General features: G+C 35.8%; 1 protein-coding gene across 1 annotated transcript in view; it reads left to right on the forward strand.

Moving 5' to 3' along the window:
* Positions 1 to 19,992, forward strand: part of HMGCLL1 (3-hydroxymethyl-3-methylglutaryl-CoA lyase like 1) — a 79,499-nt gene that overhangs the window by 49,533 nt on the left and 9,974 nt on the right. The gene's annotated exons all lie outside the window — the stretch shown is intronic.

The raw sequence follows: 19,992 nt of genomic DNA on the forward strand, positions 1-19,992 counted from the left end.
CAAGTCCTTATTTTATAGATATGATAACAATAGTCTTATTTTAATACAATGCACAATTGAAAAAAAAAATAAATCCCACCCTTAAAGAAGCCAGTAGAAGAGGAAAGAGCCACTCATTAAACTTTTCAGCAAGTGTTGCTCACACTTTGAGTTGTCTACAGATATTATAACTATTGTTTTTGCAAGAAAATTTCAAAACATATTCTGCAACCTTGCATGAAATTGAAAGTATCCAGTTCTGAATTTTTATCTACTTACTAATGTCAATTCCATACAAAAACCCTAAGAAGCAGTGATGATGATTATATCCCATATATTTTGCATGAACAAGGGAGATAAAGTATTTTTTTCTGATGTCTTTTCCTAGGAACATCAGTCGATTCATTTTCCACTAAAGTAAAATGTCTATTTTACAAATGTTTCTAAATGTAAAATAGTGTAATTACATCTTGATTTCATATTGATAAACCTAAATTATTGGAGATCATGTACGCAGAGTGGTCTAGATAATTTTACTACTATTAACACATAGTATGCTTTTATGTTTATGAATTTTACGTTTATGAATTACATCTTCCAAATATGATGAGAAACAATTTGTATCCTATTTATTCTTATTTCAAATCCATGGCTAAATAATCAGAAATAGTTAATTTCCATATTTTTCTCTTTCTGTTCATATATTTTTTATAATAGGACACAATACCAGAAATAGACTACAAATTCTAATGGAGTTTTTGTAAGGGTATCACGTTAATGAAAAATACTTTCATATGTATGTGCATTCCTAAGGAGATCTATTTTTATTAAATCTTACAGAACCAAAAACTGTTTACAAATGTTAGGCTTGTATTGTTCTATTTTATATTTAATGGCATATTATGCTCCTTGCAAGTTATACCATCACTTATTATGTCAACTTTTCCTTTGTTCTGACTTGTTATTTTGGCACTGCTCATATTATGTTGTTTGGAAATAACAGCAATGTGTTAACAGTGCTAGTGATACAAGCAACAAGAGGGAACATGGAAATGTTTCAGTATGGTATTTGATTAAATACTGAATCACAAAACTTGATAAAAAGGGCTCTAACGTTTACTCATACTATTCACTATTGACCCCTACTCACTTTTACTGTTGCAAATGTGCATGTATGTACCATGGGATAAATCAATTGCTAATTTCACAGTTAGCTTCAGTTGCAGATGTAATAGCTGAAAGCATGAAAACCCCTGAGCATGGGAGGAGTTCCCCATAAAAATACTCGAAGCATTGTTTTTTAAATCCTTCCTTAAAATAATTGCTGTCATGGTGCCCACTAAACACTGAACAATAGTTATGCTTTGTTAGCCCTGGTATTTGCTGCAATACTCAATTCATGTTTACCTCATGGTCCTATCTTTATATTTACTTCTTAAATCAACTTGGTAAAAGGGAAAAAAGCTCTTAGTTACCTAATGTGCAGTTCAGGCTAATTAACATGTAAACTCAAGAGAGCAATAAACTTAAAACATATCCCTCGTGGAGTCTTCTCTGATTACTGGGAAGCCTAAGCTTCCATCAGAAAACCTCCTTATGTGCTCAGGTTCTGCTACAGTGCATGTCTGAAGGTGCTGTGTTTTTGGCTGACCTGAACTTGTCACGATCTTGCCAAAATTCCTTGATGAAGCAGGCATTACACAGTCTCTCTGACTGGCTTTATGCAAGCAGTTCCTTGGCTTGGTCTGAAGGTCTCTTGGATCCTCAGTCTCTTGGATCCTCACACAGGTCCAGGACATCACATCCCAACCTATCTCAGTGGTCATGCACTGACTCTAAGTAGTGGCTTTGTTGCTTTGTTCAGAGAAACTGGGCAGCTAGCAGAGAATTATAGCTATGTTGTGTTGTTTCTAAAACAGCGCAACTTTTGTGGGTCAGCTAGATTATAAATGCCAAAACCAGATGAGAATACCGAGGTCCCTGCTGCCGGGCTTGCCTGTGTTTTCCTTTCTGCCAAAGAAACATGAATGGGTAGTTTAAAGTACTGGAGTGAAAACCCTTGTCTTCAACTCAGTAATCTGTTTTGTGAACCAGATTTTCCATAGATGAATTCCTTACCCTGCCTGCTTTATGGGTTTGTATGACCGACACAATATTTCATCAGGAGTGAAATGTGATTGAGGGGTTATCGAAATAATGGTCTGCAATTATTGCTTGAAAACCATTTTCAAGAATATTCGTCAGGCAAATTACACTATTCCTAAGACACTGCAAACTACAAACTCAGACTGAGTACTGTTGTATTGTATATTGTATTTCCTAAGAATTAATGAATGACAGCTGGAAAGCCACAAATCACTCTACACTAATTCAGGCATTGCTTCGAAGGGAGATCTCCTAGGAGTGGAAAGAGGTGCTGGTGATTCAGTAAGTAATTTTTTATACAGATCACATTGTTCCATGCAGGATTATACTACCCAGAATATTTTCTTTTGTTTGGGGCTGATCCAAAGTCATCTAGAACTGACAGGCCGTATCTGTATAAGAAATTAGCAGGGAAGTAGCCTTGTAATTTTAGTATTCAGTTTTATGTGTGTTGTTTTAGCAAAAGGATAGGTAGTGAAAGATGGGAGAGAGATTAGCCAACTTTTAAAGGATAAGTAATTTTTTAAGTTGCTGAAGCGAGTCATATAGGCAGAAAGCATTGCCTAAATAAAAAGAAAAAAGAGAGATTCACTTTGTTTTATGAAGAGAATCTATGTAAGAATGTGAAGAACATGAAGTCATGTTTCATTACAAAACATTAAACAGTTTAAGTAGAAACACGATTGGCTCCTGGTTAACTGGCTTAGTATTAAAATATCAGAGTATAAAATTTACTGAAGAGACAATGGGAAGAGGATCAAACAGAATGGGAAGTGATGTGGTGATCTAATTAAAGGTTGTGTGGTATTTTGAGTAAAATTGCATATGTGGGTTAGCTAATGTGACAAATACAAAATGTAGCTAAAAGAAGTTGTAAAACATCTCTAGGAAATTGTTACAGACCTCCAAGGAAGAGTAAAAAGATGGGTCAGAAAACTTCTGTGCTGGAGAGGCCTCAATAAGGTAGACCATTTATCTCAGGAGATTTGAGTTACCTTGACAATTGACCCCTGTAGCGTTTAAAGAAAGAGTAAGTTTTTTAATGGAAGTGATATAAAACTCTTTTTTTTTTTTTTTTTTTTTTTTGCATAGCTTGTGTAGTTGCCAGAAATAGCTTTGTCTGTTTTCATAGTACATGCCTGAACATGAGAAGAGAATATGTAGAATAGGTAAGGAGGTGTTTTGCCCTGCAGTGATACCTCAATGAATGAATGAAACAATTGACTGGTAATCTCACAGAATTTTATAAAATTTGAATTACTAACTTAATTCATTGATATGAACTGATCCCTACACTACTGGGATCAAATCCTAACTTACAGAAAACGAGTTCCAATGACATAAGAGGAGCAAGGATTTTTATTGCTGTGTGTAATCATTTCCACCTTACTAGGCACTACAAGATGATTCGTCTTGATGATTTCTCCAATAATATTGCTTATATTAGTGCTTTCCTTTTCCAGAAAATAGGGACTTTGAAATGAAATGCACACTTTAGTATCAGAAACAGAATTTAACGAGCCTATAATTAAGCTTTCACAGCTGAAAAATTCATGTCTGAGAATAGGGTGTTTTTCATCATAGACATTATAATATATCCCTGTAAAGAGACAAAAAAAATATATATTGTTCATTAATATCTTTAAGGTCCTTAAATTTTGAATATTATTATTATAATTATTATTAAGAACTTGGAATGGCTGGCTGCTGAACTCTTCCCTTTATAACTTAACCGAGTAGATTCTAGCCCCTTCTGTACATGCTGGACAGACAAACCAACTTGCATATTTTTGTGGCTCAAGTTTACATATGGAATAAGGACTAGATTCACACAAATACAGTTGGTGTTGATATGGCTAAGTTTGAAGTGCCAGAACCAGGAAAGGGATCTGCATGTAGCAGAAGGTCATGGTATATTAATTAACAAGGATTGTTATGTTACGGGAACAGAGTTCACAACAGCCAGCAGCCTGAAATGGGAGAGCCTGTGTTAAGCAACTGAAAAAGGGATTATGGTTTAAATTCCCCTCTTCCATGGTTCTTATAAACTTACACTTGAAGCCTTAGGTGAGATGAAATTTCCACCCCAAACCATCTCCAAGATGTGAGTACCTGACTTGTCTCTTTCTTCAAATACAGGATGTGCTGTTTGTGGTTGTTTGGTTTCCCTGTAGTAACATCTCACTGACCGCCCCTTTAGCTAGCTGTTAGAGGCCAGCTCACTGCTAAGATATCCCTGCCAAGGAATTGCTGCTAAGAAGCTTCTATAGGAGCTCCCCCTCCTTCACTTAGGGGTGGCTTTAAACCTGGAGCCCTTTGTGCTTGGTTTTCACCTGAGCTACCCTGCAGCAATGTTGCTGCTGTGCTTGCACCCACTCTTGTACCTTGTTTCCCCCCCTCCTCCCTGCTCACTGGCTTGACTTTCTGGCTTAACCTTGGACCTGGCTCATCACTAGGATCTTGTTGAGTGATCACTGGACTGTGACTGATCCTGGTTACTGTCTCCAGACCTGGTCTTGACCTAGACTCACTGACTCAGCTTCCTGGCTCCTTTTTGGTGAGGTTGTTGCTGCCATTGGCCTAGCTGTGACTCTTGGCTCTTGGCTTGCCTGCCTTCATGGAGCAGCCTGTCCTTGCTACTTGAGATAGCTGAATATTTAGAGGAGGGACCAGCAACCAGTATCTTCTGATTTAAGGATGGCTCTGAGTAGCAGGTGATAGTGTTGAACTGGGAGATACAGTGGCTGGGCAAGTTAGCAGGCCTCATGTGGTTTGATCTTGGAGCCTGGCTGGAGGCTTTGTCTCTCAGAGAGGCAAGCTATTGACATTCATTTAAATCATACATTTCATTGGGTCTGGTTGTACACAAAGCCCTAACAGTTCTGCATTGGGAACTAAAGACTATATTCATAAGATGAATTTCCAACTAAGTACAGCATCTGCAATAGTATTTCTATTCTAGAAAATTCATTGCATTTGTATCCTGAAGACAATTCCTGCACATTTGCTTTGTCCAATTTATTTACTAAATAAGTTTCCTCGATGGCTACTAAAGGATCCAGTACTCATGCTAGTGTAGCCCAGTAAATGACTTGTATGTACAGCTAGAAGCCATACAAATTACAGTAGCTGAATAAAATAGAGAAGTAATACAAAGAAATAATAGTAAAATGGCATGATGGTATGGATAGCAATGGTAAGAGGCTGAGCGGGAAGAAAGCAGCTATGTTTGTATACTAGTCACATATAAATATTCAATTGCTCTTGGGTTTCTGTTGATAACTTTTTACGTTTTTGCTAATTTATACATTAAAACATACATACAGTATTACAGATTTTAAAAGAAGCAACAGGATAATTTTTGAAATACAGTTTTACAAAACTTTGTTTTGTAAGAACTTAAAAGCATATTTTCCTATAGTTTAGTTTTCATGAGCTTTATGTACTCATTTCATGCTTCAATTTCATTTCCAAAAAGACAGAAAGTTAAAACGAGCTGTTTTTCCTGGATTTACATTGAAATTCCCCTTTTTTATAATTATAATGAAAAAACATAGCTAGGTTGTGATCTTTTGTATGACTGCTTGGACAAGGTCACAAAATTAATGGTGATTTAAAAACTAGCTGAACTCTGTTGCAAAACGCTGTATTAGCAGAGAGTAATGAGGACATGGTGTAAGTAAAACATCAACAATAAAACTAAAAAAATCAGTTCTCTGCCTTTCTAATGAAACGGCAATCAAAAATCCACAGCATGCCGGGCAACAAAACAAAGACGTTAGAAGAGGACAAAGAAAGGAGCATTAGCTCAAAGCGTCATTAATTCAGGTATGCACATTTATTTATGTGCTGATATAAATGGTCACCATGTTGGATGATCAAAATTGTGGACTGCTTTTTATGTGCCCAAAGTGGTTTAACCACTTCACATCTTTCACTTGTTCTTTGTAAAACAGAGAAGTATGCACAAGCTTTGAATAAAGACATAAAATCTCTCTGGTCTCCCACCTTTATCTACCATTGACTCCTACTCTCATCACGTTCATCACTTGTAGTTGTGCTTCTTCCTAGCGACCATAGGCTACAGTTGTGGTAGGACTCGAAATTTGTTTATACACCTATGTCACTCAACTCGTATCTAACTCGTTAGCAACCTAATATTGGACATTCAAAATGATATTTAGAAAGAAAAAAGAAATCTTTTTTTTTTTTTTTCTGGTAAGAAATACTTATGAAATACTAATAATTAATATTTCAAAATTAATAGCTAATACTTAAGAAGTACTAATGTGTGAAGCCTTGTGTATTGCCATCATACCAGACTTGAGCTAGGAATTTGTCATGGAACAGTGAATATGAGCTTAATGGTTGAGGAAGGTAGTCTAGCCATATTTGCCTGTTGCTAAACAAACTGAAGTACACTGTTTTTTGGGCAAATAAATAGTAATTGAGGAGATGAACTTGTATATTGCCAAAGTTCTTGCTTGAATAATACATTAACTACCACTGGGATTGTTTTATTTTCTTCTGTGTGCTGGGGTGCCCATTGCCTAGCATTGAAATAATTTACATCTAAACTTATTTTTAATAGTTTAGTTAACATTTCAACATTATAGTAAAGACATTTTTTTTAATTTAATTTTTTTTTTAAGCCAGCAGGGTGGTATTATATGGAATAAATGAGGTACAGGAGGCAGGAAACATAAAATCTTGGCTTGTCTTTTCCTGACTTGACATGTCACTGAGCACATCACTTTTTCTCAGTTTTTCATTTATGAAACAGAAATAAGGCTCATCTCTCTCTTTTTTTTTTTTTTTTGTGAAATGCTAAAAAACATACACAGAGGAAGAATATCAGACAAGTACAAATTATTTTTATGAAGTCCAGATTTAAAAGTTATTTTTGAAATTGTAATTTATAAACAGATTTCAAATCTGGTACAGAATATAATTTTGAACTAAAAAAAAAGTATAAAAAAGTATATGAGTGGGCAAGTTATCAAAATACATATACATGCCAATTCAAATCCATGTAATACTCCATTTCCTTTCTCCTGCACAGCCTGGCACTCTGAAGAATTTATGCAGTTCAATGTGGATTGGGAAAGACTTACCATATGAAACACTTACATATTTTGGGATCTTCAAAAATGTTTTTTTTTTTTTTTTTTTTGCATAGAAGAGGAGAGGTTTCAGCAGACTTCACAGGTTTATTTTCCTCTGCTGTTTATAAATGAATCAAGATATATTAGAAACTGTAGAAGACTTGACAGAGAGCTACAGAAACTATTTTCAAGGTTCAGATAGGGAAACATTAGAAAAAGTACAGCTTGACTGAGAATGGGATTCAGGAAGGGCTGGTCATGCTTCAGTATTTTGCTGGAATTCTTTGAGGCAGTTGCTGCCAAAGAAGACAAAGGATATACAGTGGCCATCATATGCTTTGATTTGTCAGAAAACAATTTACAGTGTTCTGTACTGGAAGTTAATATTAAGGCATGGAGTCATGTAATAAGTGGAAAGTTGGCAAAATGGCAGGAAACAAATGGAGTTATAAAACGGAATTTCTTCAAGCTGTAAAGCACCCATCAGCAGGGTTGTGGAAGTATTGGCCTGTGGGTCCCAGGTTTTCCTGCTTATATGAGTAATTTACTGTACCATAGTGTTCCTGTTAAGGGCAATCACTCTAATGTATAGAAATTAAACTTTTTAGATTTAGATTTAGAAATTTTAGACTTCCAGTGTGAGAAACAGGATAGCTAGCACATTTTTTTAAGTGTAAATCTGTCTAATACTCTAAGACATGCAAAAGAAATAAGTTTGGGACCAAAACTAGGAGTATATGAATACATTAATTTTAGGTAAAGTAAAATATTATTTGTTACAACATGCCTGTTGTTTAAAAAACAGGTCTTCATAGAGCTTTTTTATTACTCTAGGAGCTAGTTTGTTCAGAGCAGTTACCAGTGTTACTTTTCTGTGTTTAAAGTATAAATGATACTTTTGAATTATTTGTCAGTAAACTAAGAAAGCCATTAGTAATGACAAAAAATTCTTTAGCAAACACCAATTTGTGTCTTTATTTCTGTTTCCTTTCATTCATTTTTCCTCATAGAAACAACACAAAACATCAGTAAAACTAGCAATTAAAAAGTTTAGATGTTTAAGCTGAAGAAATACATTGCATAAAAAAGAAAGAAGAGAGTGAAAAACTCTTTAAGAATGAAAACAGAAGTGAGTAAGACTATATTTGAAAGCAGGTAAGTTGGGGGAAAATGGCAGGTGAACTGTGAAAAGGTACCAGATTGCAAAGTTTCTATTAAGAAAACTTAAAGAGAGGGTATGCACTTTAGAAAAGTAGAAAAACACTTGTGTTATATCAAATAATATTACTACTATAAGCAGTCAGCTAGTTACTTCTGTAAGTGAAAAAGCATACTGCAGAAATGAATAAATCAGACCTACATATGGGAAAAAAATGAAAACATAAGCATTCATACTGAAAATCCGAGAGATGTTTTCCAGTATTTTCTCTGTTCTTTCTCTTTTTTGGCCTTTTTCATAAGTACTGGTTTTATATTATTCCCTGTAATTTCAACAAAATAAAAAAGAAAGAAAGAAAATGAACAGACACTACCACTCCTGCTCTTTTCTCAGATCAGTACAAAAGAAGGAGCAACCCTGTTTTTATTGCTTTCTGTTGTTTCTCGCAGGATGTGCATAGTATGCAGTTTCTGAAGGGCTGAATGTTTCTGATCTTTCTCTCTGTGCTTCAGAAAAACTTAATAGCCTGATAGTTAACAAATAAATTCCTCACTGCTAATATTACAACTGTTACAATATTGCTAGGAAAATAAAAAAAGTTTGAACAGTGGACTTTGTTTCGTGATTTTTAGTTTTTGAAGTTTTTAGTTTTCACTCTTTTTAGGATAGGAAAGGTAATAACGTATTTTGTTATATACTGAAATAGCAACCAGAGTTGCTAAGATGAAGAAGTATTTACATCAGTATACCAACAGGTAGCCTGTATGATCTTTAAAAAAATAATCTTAGCTTATTATAAACAATTAACAAATAATAGAAATCTTCATTCTTCTAGCTGCTTCTAATATGATGATTGAATTTCAGAAGCTTTCAACCCTAGTTACTGAACCAACAAACCTCAACTCTCTCTGTTTCAGGATACTAATCAGAAAAAGAGATCCTTCATCAGTTATAGATTATCCTCGTCTCCAAATTCTCTCACTAGTGGTAACTTGGAGCAGTAGATGCAACTTCCCTTTGGCTTAAAATCAAGCCTCAACTGTCTTTTAAAACATTCTTAAACCCTGAATTTCTCATGCAAACCCATGTATGTCTTTGTATGTCTCTGCAAGCTCATATGGATTTATCACTCTAGATTTAAATGCAATATGAACGGAGAAATCACTGTAGCAACTAGAGAAATAAATTCTAAAGTGGTTTTAACAATTTTCTATCTTAAAGCCAAAGATAATTTCTGTACTAATAGCACTGAAGCTATGGATTTATAGAAGGAATGTGTTTGGCCCAAATGCTTTATGCTCTTTCCTCTTTTTCTGCACCGACCTACTTATACTTTTTTTTTTCTTGGAATGCTTTTTTATTGTAGCTTTCTTAATCACCTCCTGAATGCTTTCACTTCTGAGTTTCCCATGCTGTAAGTGATGTTCAGTTGCACATTTCATTCTGCAGTGTTGGTGGTATGCTCGTTTCAGCTTCGTTGGTATTTTTTTGTTTCATTAAATCCAGAACCATAGTATTTATTCCATTACTGGTCATCTTTCTCCTGTTGTGAGTGCACTTCTATGCATATAAAAATAAACAGATTCAGATAATTTATTATAAATGATTCTTATCTCTTCATCAGATGCTGTTCTGCATCATTTGTTAGTTATTATATCTGGAACTATAGTTTGTAAAATGGAAAGAAATTAGAATTCATAGAATATGAGTAGAGAGTTCTGTCTTATTTCACCTTTTGCCAGTTGATTACAGGTTTGGAAAACTGTGCTTGCAAACAAGGTTTATACAAGATAGCACAGGATGTAATTTAGATACTTAACCAGCAGATTATAGGCTCGTCTGAGGACAGTACTTTGCACAGGCTGTTGTCTACTTCTCTCACCTTTGTTCTCCTGTGTAATTCCTTTTTTCTTTTTTTTTTCTCCCATTCTTTGTCTCCCTCAGTGCCTAAGTGGAGCAAATAGAGCTCCTAAGTGGAGCTGGCAGCTCACTGGCAAGAAAGGAGAATGATATGAACAGATACCGTGTTCTTACATGTACATCACCTAATCATAATATTTTCCCTGGCACTTATGTTAATTTTCTCCTCTCTTTTACTATTTTCCTAGCCATTGTTTTTTAGATGTAAGTCCACATAGCCAGAGCAATAGTCTTTTTACAGACCTCCTTCTATCATCCCAACTGTGTCTTGTTTAACTTGACTATTTAAATGACTAAGAGTCAGCATCATCCAGTTCTGAAGTGGACTGGGCAGTAATCCAGGTCTTTCTGTTAGAGACAGACATTCATTTTTTTGGAATAGAAACAAATTACTTCCAAATGCTGGAAATGTAAGAAGGCTTTTCAAAAAAGGTTTTCAGGTGTTTATAGAACAAATTAGTATAAAATAGTTTTCAAAATGCTAAGCCCAATTTAAAATAAATATTTAGTACTTTTAGGAGTTGTGAAAATATAGCACTAGAAAACTGAAATCACTGAGCTGTAGCATGCATAAAAATATAGTGAGGACACACTGGTGTCAAATTCCCCCTGCACTTTTCTGTTGTACCTCAACTGGACTGCATGCATAAAAAGGTAGTACTTTGTTTATTTTTTTTTTCACGAGACTACATGTAGGCTGTAGGTTTGACAAGATGACTGTAAAGATCAGAAGTTGTTATTTTACAACAGTTTTGGATTCACTGTCTGAAAATCTAGATTATCAAGATGACTGGAAAATGAAGAATTTTCATTGGCTTGAAGTTTGTTTTTGTGCCTCATTCAGCATCACATAGGCACTCTCTAATCCAGTCTAGTTCTCCACAGCTATTACCTGTCCCCTTTGGTTTTATGATATCTTGCTTGCTTCTTACACACCTATAACAAATGAAATGGTATTTCCACACACAAATATTTCCTACCCACTGGCTCATCCCAGATCTGCTTCATCCTAGCAAGCTAGTCCCATTCTCCCCTCTTAGCCTCCTTCCCATGTTCTTCACCAATTTCTGTCTCATCAGACTACCTGTCTGAATAGACTTAGAACTACCTCCTCATTCCTAAATATTGTCCAATTCTCGTTATATCTTTCCTTTATCTTTTCCCCCACTGAATTTCATGATGTATTTATTTTTGTCATATCTCCATTTGAATCAGTCACCTTTCTTTCTGCTGCCTGGGTCCAGTGAAGTGTCAACTGGCTACATCTATGCATGTAAACTAAATGTGTCCGGGCTTCTCTGGCATTGAGGCCAATTGATATGAAAAAGCTTGCATCCATAAAATCAAATTCTTACCCTACAAAACAATGTAATAGAGGTCATTCTTACCCTACAAAACAAAGTCACTGCCATCTATGAATGATTTCTAAGTGGTGCTAGTTTCCCAAAAGTGCCTGAGATTGTTTGTTGGAACCCTACCTGTCCCAGGCCAAAGCCATTCCAGAGACTGTGGCAAGAGTTACACACAGTGGACAATTGACTTCCAGTACTTGGAAGTCTTCCCCAACACAGTTTAGTCTACTGGTGATATACACAGCAACAAAAGAATGCACATTTCTGTATATTAACAACACAAAAAATAATTTGTGCTGTCATTCCTAGTGGCTTTTGGAGGCTGTCCCCATGGCTGAGGTTTCAGAGGTTCTGGTCAGCCTTGGCTGTGTTCTGTGCTGCTGGAGTCCCAGAGGATTTTCACTGCCCTTCTGATACAAGTCTTCATGATGCAGCTGTACTCTGTGTCTGTCTGTACAGCTGAGGTGGGACTCCCCAGATTACATGTCCTTGGTTCAAGGCATGGGGTCATGAGCACTTCAGGAGGCTATCATTAATCACCATGAGAAAAGCAGCGCATTTAAGTTGTTTTGAAAAGCTGAACTGTTATGGCTATTTTTTTTTTTTTTTCCAAAGCAATCAGTTCAGGGCAGATATCTGTCCCATAGGATTTCAGCTTGATTAATGAAAAATTGGCAAAGCTATAACATAGTGTACCATAGGATCTGAATATGGAAGATGCTGGCCAATCTTTGCAGCTGATTTTGCTACCATGTCACTTTAAATTAAATTTCTAATTTAAAAATGCCACAAAAGTAATGTCTGTATTTAAAAAATCATAATCTAAAACATATTTTAGATTAATACTTAGTTCATGTTAATAGACTACCTATTTGTTCCTGTGATTAAGATGTCCTTATGATGGTAATTCTAGGATATCTAGTTTTAGGTCCTTGCTACTTTGCAATATCTTAGTATGCCAATAGTTGTGTACCTAGCTTTGTGTTTTCAGCTAGTCTCCTTCTGGACTAACTGTGGTATAGCCTTATTCTTTTCACTTTCTTTTTGTTTTGAGCTTACATGCTGTACACTGAAAAGCTGTGTGGTGCACTGACAGTAATACCATATAGTACTTCAACATAATTTTAAAACAATTCTAAAAAAAAAATAATAAAAGTTTGGTGAGGATACAATTATATTAAGTACATGTAAGGACATATTTTCATGGTATTCTAAAAAGAACTTATTTCTGTAAGAGTTGCTTTACTTGTTTTTAGAAATTCTCCCTAAAATTATATTGCACTTCAATCAGGCTATGACTCTGCATCCATCAGTTAGAAGAAGATAAATAGCTTTTAAGCATGTGTATTTTTCCACACTGTCAAAACGTCTCTCTCTCCCTTTTTTCCCTAAAGTAATTATTTTTGAGTTTAACAGTAAGTGTAAAGTAAGGACAGAATTGCAACAGTGCTTCCCACTTGGGACTGATGTTTCTTTTCATGACCTTATGTTAATTGTGAACATGGTTATTCTAGTTTATGCCTGGAAAAAAGGTATTGCATGGAAGCTGACTTTTAGACCCAGGTGAGGTCAGACTAGCTTGCCATGGCAGGAACAGTCCTGGGAAATAGCTACAACTGGGTCGCAAATCCCAGTGTCTCCAGTAGGGAAGTGCAGTGTTTACAGGATGATGCTTACTTCCTTTTTGGGCAGCTCTACAGACAGCTGTGCTGAGGGGGTGGAACTAAACCTCTGGCCGTTCTTGCATATTTATGGCTCCTCAGAACCAATTTTGTTACAATCCAGCAAACAATGAAGGAGGGAGATTTACTTCCTATTGTTGAGACATATCAGGTGGCTTTAAACAAGCTGTCGGGATGTTTCCTAGGGTAAATTAAACATCTAAAACATTTAAAAATTCGCTGCAGAAAGTGCAGAGGTACTATCATCAGACATAGTGAAGCTGCTGAGTTCACTCTAACAGAGTGTGTTGGGTAGATCTTTGTAGCTGTATGAGAGCAAGTGAACATTTTGCATAACTGGAATAAGTCGAAGATGACTCTTCAGTCAAGACAGAAACCAAAGCCGATGCAATACTTAAAATATGACAATCATCTTTTCTTTCTGTGCTGTCCAAAAGCAACACTGAACCAGTCTTCTGAAGTAATTCATTTGTCATTTATCTATTTTTTTTTCTTTTGAAATATTACAGTATAAATTGAAACAGCTAGGGTTTCAAAAATAAAACCTTTTTGGTCATTGTAAAGATAAATGAATGATACACTCCTTAATTTTTGCCAGCTTGCATATTTTCATGTTTATTTATTTTTTTCTCCTTTGTTGCGTACTGCAAGTACTATACAGTGACAGATTGTCAGAGGCAAATAATGTGTTTTGCTTAAAGTCCTTTCAAATGCAGAAAGTAAGCAATTATAAAAAGATTTTTCTCTGATCCTTTTCCTTATAGTTAGATGTTACTCACAGTAAGAGTTGTACCAGCCTGTAACAGTATTTGATGTATATTTTCCTCTTAAGAATAAACTGTATGAACAGAGTAAAAGTAGACTCAGCAAGTAGCAAGGCAATATAATGTGCATTTGCAGCAAAAGAGAAGATGCTAAATTGAATGTTTTTTAAAACAAGGGCAGTGATCTGGCTTTACTGTTAGAAGATATTTTAGATGAGCAATTTGCAACTTTTATATATATATATATATATATATAAAGGAACTTTATGCAACATAAGGGGAAAAAATGTAAGATTATATTTTGTGACTGCCCACCTTGGAAGGCAAGATTCTTTTGGAGGTACTATAATGTAATAAGGTATTGTAATGTAATGTAATGGATATTACAAAGTTGATCCAGTTGTAATGGAATAGTAGAAGCTGAGAAACTGTTACACTTTCTTTTAAAGTTTACTGCATTATGATGAAATTCATGGTGAAAACTTCATGTTAAATAAAGACGCACTCTGACACACAGTGTCCAAAAAGATGCCCTATTTGATTACATGCTCTTTGGTCACTGCTTTACTGTAGTTATTAACTGTTTAATCCCTTCCTGGATTTCTACTCAGAACATTATATTGTAGCAGAAAATGGAAAGTTCTACTTCCTTGAAATTACATAGATGAATGAATAAAACATATATTCCAGAGTTCTTAAAGGGAGGTTACTCCTTGGTTCTGAATCTTTGCAGTAGAAGCTATATTTTCCAACAAAACCTTACTGGTCCCATTTGTTAAATACATTTGTCTGAATCTGGAATAAAATTAAGCAAGTGTATAGCTATTTGCAAATTTGGGGTTTATTTAGTGGGAGTGAATTAAAAAGACAAATGTACTGATGGAAATAACCTACTATTTTTGTTGAAAAAGATGTAGAAGGACTATTTTTTATTGCAAAAGATGTAGAAGGAAATAATAAAAATATAAATAATAAAAAACAAACCAAATATTTAGTACTTTATTATACCATAACATGTACTGAAATTTTGCTATAACTTTGGCTTAACTAACTGTGAACCTGGTCTTCCTCTGGAGAATGAGGTGTGTAAAAATGAATACATTTGTTTTTGTTGTTGGGTTTTGCTTTATGTTTTTTTGGTGTAATTTTGGCTGTAATTTTTTTCCATGCAATGATTTTCAGAACCCTGATACCAATGAAGAAAAAAGCAGCAGTATAGCTTTGTAAATATTTTATAAAATGTCCATCTGAAGCCCCTCAACCTCTGCTAATTAGAGGCCATACTGTGGAGATTGACAGGGTAAATTACCAGTTAATGTTTACACAACAAAACACATGCCCAGTACAATATCCTACACTGATGTTACTGAAACCAGAGTCCGGAAATGTACAGTGGAAACAAGACGTGGTACTTTTCTTGTGCCAACACAAACAGCAATTACAGCACAGTGTGAGAGAAGTCATAAGGAATACTACTGCATATCAGTAGTTCAACGAAGTCAGCACTTTTGTGTAATTGCAGGGGAAAAGGGCTGAAAAACATTACAGATCTCAGCAAGAAATGGCCCTTTATACTTTTAAACTGATCCTTGATAAAACAATGCTGGGGTCATGAGAAGGCTACTCTGCCAATTTTGCTTCACTGTGGGATCCATTGACATCTGGCTGAGCTGCGGAAGCTGGAAAACTTCTTTAATATTCTCTTGACAGTAAAATGGACATGTGGAAAACATTCTAATCTGTTAATCTTTGGTGCTCCTGAAGAAAAAGGACATTTGGCTTTATACTTTGTGATGATAAATATTAAGTCTCCAGGTCGAGCTGTAAATAAGTTGAAAGCGTTCGAATGGAGAATGCAGTTCTTATTTTCCAAATATGGGAGAAGATGAATATGCACCTGTGTAATCCAGATGATGTAATAAATGCCAGGAACTTTTTTCTATGGGTAGTTTACCATACATCTTGGCAATTTACTTTTCTTTATGGTGAATGTATTTTGTCAATGAATAGTAGGGAGTAGAATCTCCAAACTTCCTTATGTCCTACATATGAAAACAAAATAAAGCATTGTTTCACTCAAGGGATTATGAAAATAAAAGTCAGAGAGATTCAAAAAAAGTAGTTATACCTGAATAAAAAGTTTTTATTTAACAGCATTAACTGTAAAAATCCTTTTTGACCTGAACTTTAAATCTAGTATGGAGTGATAGTGAATGATGGAGATAGACATTTATTCAACTTGAGATAGAATGTACAATTCTTTGTTTCTGCCATGAAGTATATTACTAGAAATGAGAAGAAAGAGAATTATTTAACAAATTAAAAAGTAACTGCTATGAGCATATACTATGCATTGTAAATATGAAACATTTATTGTATGTATTAACATAAAATGGGGATGATACCAGGGGAAAACTAAACTAGAATTCAAAATTCTGAACATTCTTTTAGTACATTTTTAATTAATCTGAACAAGTAAAACAATTAATAAAATAATGCATTCATACATTTGATGAAAGTTAAACTGGCTTTCTTGATCAAAGTAGCAGACTACATCATTATAACACATGTGCCCTGTTGGAAATGTGTGACTTCCTTTAGGTATCTTCTTTTACAAAATAAGTCACCTTAGGAATTAAGAGAACTGTTGCTTCTTCTGAAAGCAGTGAAATTAATACAGTAACATTTAAAAAGATGAAAACAGATTTTTGTTCTTTGATACAATGAGTTCCTTTTCTTTCTGCCTGCTTATTGGGGAATCATGTTTCATTGATTGTCACTGGGATCTACAAGAGGCGTCAAATCTGGGAATTCCAACTGCAGGTTAGAACTATTTTAGCGGTTGTAATAATAATGATACAGTCTTGAAGTTCATGCCTTTGCTCAAGCAAGCTCCCAGAGAGTAATAAATTCTTATATTTAGTAAAATAAGAATTAGTCCAATTTACCTCTGGAAGGCTGGGCAGTTTCAAAAGAGCTAGGTCTGTATGAAATAGATCCTTGTAAGCAGTTGGAGTGTGCTGCCAGGGCTTTAAATGTTGCTGTTGCCTAAGGAAATTGAAAGTGCAATAAAATGTAGTCGAGAAATGGAGGGGTAAAGGCGAAATTGGAGAGGGTCTAGTCTTCTCAAGGAACATGCACAGAACCCACCACCATCCTGGTGTTTCTGAAGTAGCTGAAAACTTTAGCTTCAGCAGGATCTTCTATTTAGGTGTTGCCATGGGTTTATGAATTTTGATCCATTGAGCTTCCCAAGCTTCAACTCCAGTGAGCCAGTGGTGGTTTCAGACTGTGAAGACCACACATACTGTGTGGGTGACCAGCCTGTAGACATGGAGATGATGCTTCTGTAGGACTCCACAGGACATCTGGAGATGAGCCCCAGGGATGTGGGGGAGGTCCCTGTTTTTGCTGACAGGGTGGCAGATGGGTGCGATTTCAGAGATAATGTGGGGAATGAAAGTCAAAACAAAGTGGTTTTTGTGGGTGGGTGATGTTCCTGGCTCTAGGGGAGTCAGGTGCTGCTGTGTGAGGCTGAATTAAAGTCAGATGGGACTTAAATGCTGTTACCATTTCACTCCTTAAGATACCCTGATGCTGACATACCATAATACTGCCATAGAATGAAATAGTTCTGTTCTGCTTTTCCAGCTTTCTTGTAAACACTATTATTGCTACAAATGTACTTTATTAAAAAAAATGTTTCTTCCTGTACATTGAAAGCCCTCAGTATGTTTTCAAGTTTATTTTTGTTAATTTGCACTGTGATGTAGCATGTGAGAAGAACCTTGTGGCTGCATATAGGGAACAATCTGGCATAAGTGTTGTATCTGCGGACTAAACAGTTCTGTCCACTCCATTGCTGCCCATAGCTTTTCCTCTCTAGTTCCTCTTTCCTTCCCGATCCCCGAATTATCTTCTATGTTATACATGTTTAACTGGTCTCATGACTGTGTCCAAACTTGAATCTATAAACTGAATATCCCAAATTTTAAATCAGATTAATCCATAGTATATAGCAGGCAAACAAACTGTGAAACCATCACAGGTTTACCTGAGAGCAGAGCCTTCTGCTGAAGAGCATCTGGGGCAATAACTACTTACTTGAAATCATCAGCAGCTGGCTTGGAAAATCTGGCAATGCCCTGGGTTGCTTAGGGTGGCAGGGAGAATGGAAAGTCGGTCTGTGTCATCATGGTCATCACATCTTCACGAGGCTCCACAAGACCTTAAAATGTGTCTCCTGCTCCCCCTGCAGGTTTTGTGATCCTTAGCAGGGGAATAGTTCTAATAGGGTACAGTCCTGAATTAGCAAAACGTAGTTTCTTGTAAGTGCACATACTCAAAAAGAGAGCAAAATATGCCCGCAAAGGCAATGCTGATAGTGATTTCTGAACTCCTGTTTTCCAATCTTAATTTTATTACGGTGTAGGATTTTGATTAGGCCTTTCTAAGCTTTTCAAAATCTCAAAAAAAAAAAAAAGAAAAAAAAAAAAAAAGACAGGAAAGCAGTCTCTCGTACGTTTAATGACATTTATCCCCCCAAAACATCCATGGAAATTCTCCAAAGAACTGGATCCACAACACAGATCTTGAGTGTTAAAGCCAGTAGGCGAGAGATTGCCCATGCAGTTGATGTACTTCAGGCCAGAGGTTTTTCTTAGTTTCAGAGAAAAATTGCTCCATAGTTCTTTGTTGAGGTTGAGGGAAAGACCATGGTCAACTGCTGCTGGCTTGACCTTCAGGCATTTTAGCTACCAGAGTGACCAGGTTCCTGATGATGAGGTGGAATTTTCCTAACCCCAGGCTGTATGAGCCCTTAAAATCAGTGCTACTCCTGTGCCAGATGTGTGTAAAGCTGTAAGAATGTCTCCAAGAAGCTCGAGTTAGAATTATTGAATATTAGCATAACAAAGCATTTTTCTTCCCCAAAACTTGTTCTCGGAAGTGGCCAACCCCATTTTTCACTAAAACTTTCCAAAACAATCCAGCCTGAGGCAGAGACAAGGCATGGAAAATATAAGATCCAGCAGTTAAAGGCTGACAAAGTAATAAACAACTGAAAGTAGGGCCTTATGATGGAAAGTGTTAGGGAACTTTAACTCTAGATGTCATTGCCAGCTTTGCTTATAATAAATGTGTCAGTAGCAATATGAAAAGATGTGTGCAATAAGTTAAAGGAATGCTGTATTAACCTATTTTATGCAGCACGTCTGCCCACAAATTGCTTGCATCTCAGTATGTTTCAGGAGGAAAGGATTTTATTTTATTTTTTGGCTGAATGTACCAATTTTCTAAATAAATGAAATGGGAAATTATAGATTTTAATGTAACAGTGACACCCTGTGGTGAGTAGTGGAGGAGTTTCCTCTGAAAAGTTTTATTTTGTGATGTATTAATTTTTAGCAAGAGAGGAGAGAAGCAGCAGCAGAAAGGAAAAAAGTTAGCCTTCAGAATTTTCCACAAAGAGATGTGTCATCCTGTTTTATTGCTTTGTGTGTAGAAATGCATGTTTCTATTTTTTCCAAAACTAAAATAATATTTGTTTACATGCATTTGTCTTATTGAAATAAAGAAGGTGGCAAACCTTGACTTTAGACAGAAGAGTCTTTGTGGGCACAGCCACCTTACAAAGAATTATTGGTGTAGTTACTTACATTTCTGTGGTTATCTGGTTCTCTACAGGAGGAGTTTCCCTGATGGCATACCAAGTAGTGATGGTAACTGATGCCAGTACATACAGTAGCATGACAGTACCACACCTGTGCCAGCTACACACTGACAGGGATGCAGCATTAAACAGTCTTATGCTGCCTTCTGTGTGGACAATCTTTGACCTAGAGTGTAGGTCCTCCCTTCCTTCTTCCTTGAACAAATGCTGAAATA

The sequence above is a fragment of the Aythya fuligula genome, chromosome 3, assembly GCF_009819795.1.
Source record: "Aythya fuligula isolate bAytFul2 chromosome 3, bAytFul2.pri, whole genome shotgun sequence".
In the NCBI taxonomy this organism is placed as follows: Eukaryota; Metazoa; Chordata; class Aves; order Anseriformes; family Anatidae; genus Aythya; species Aythya fuligula.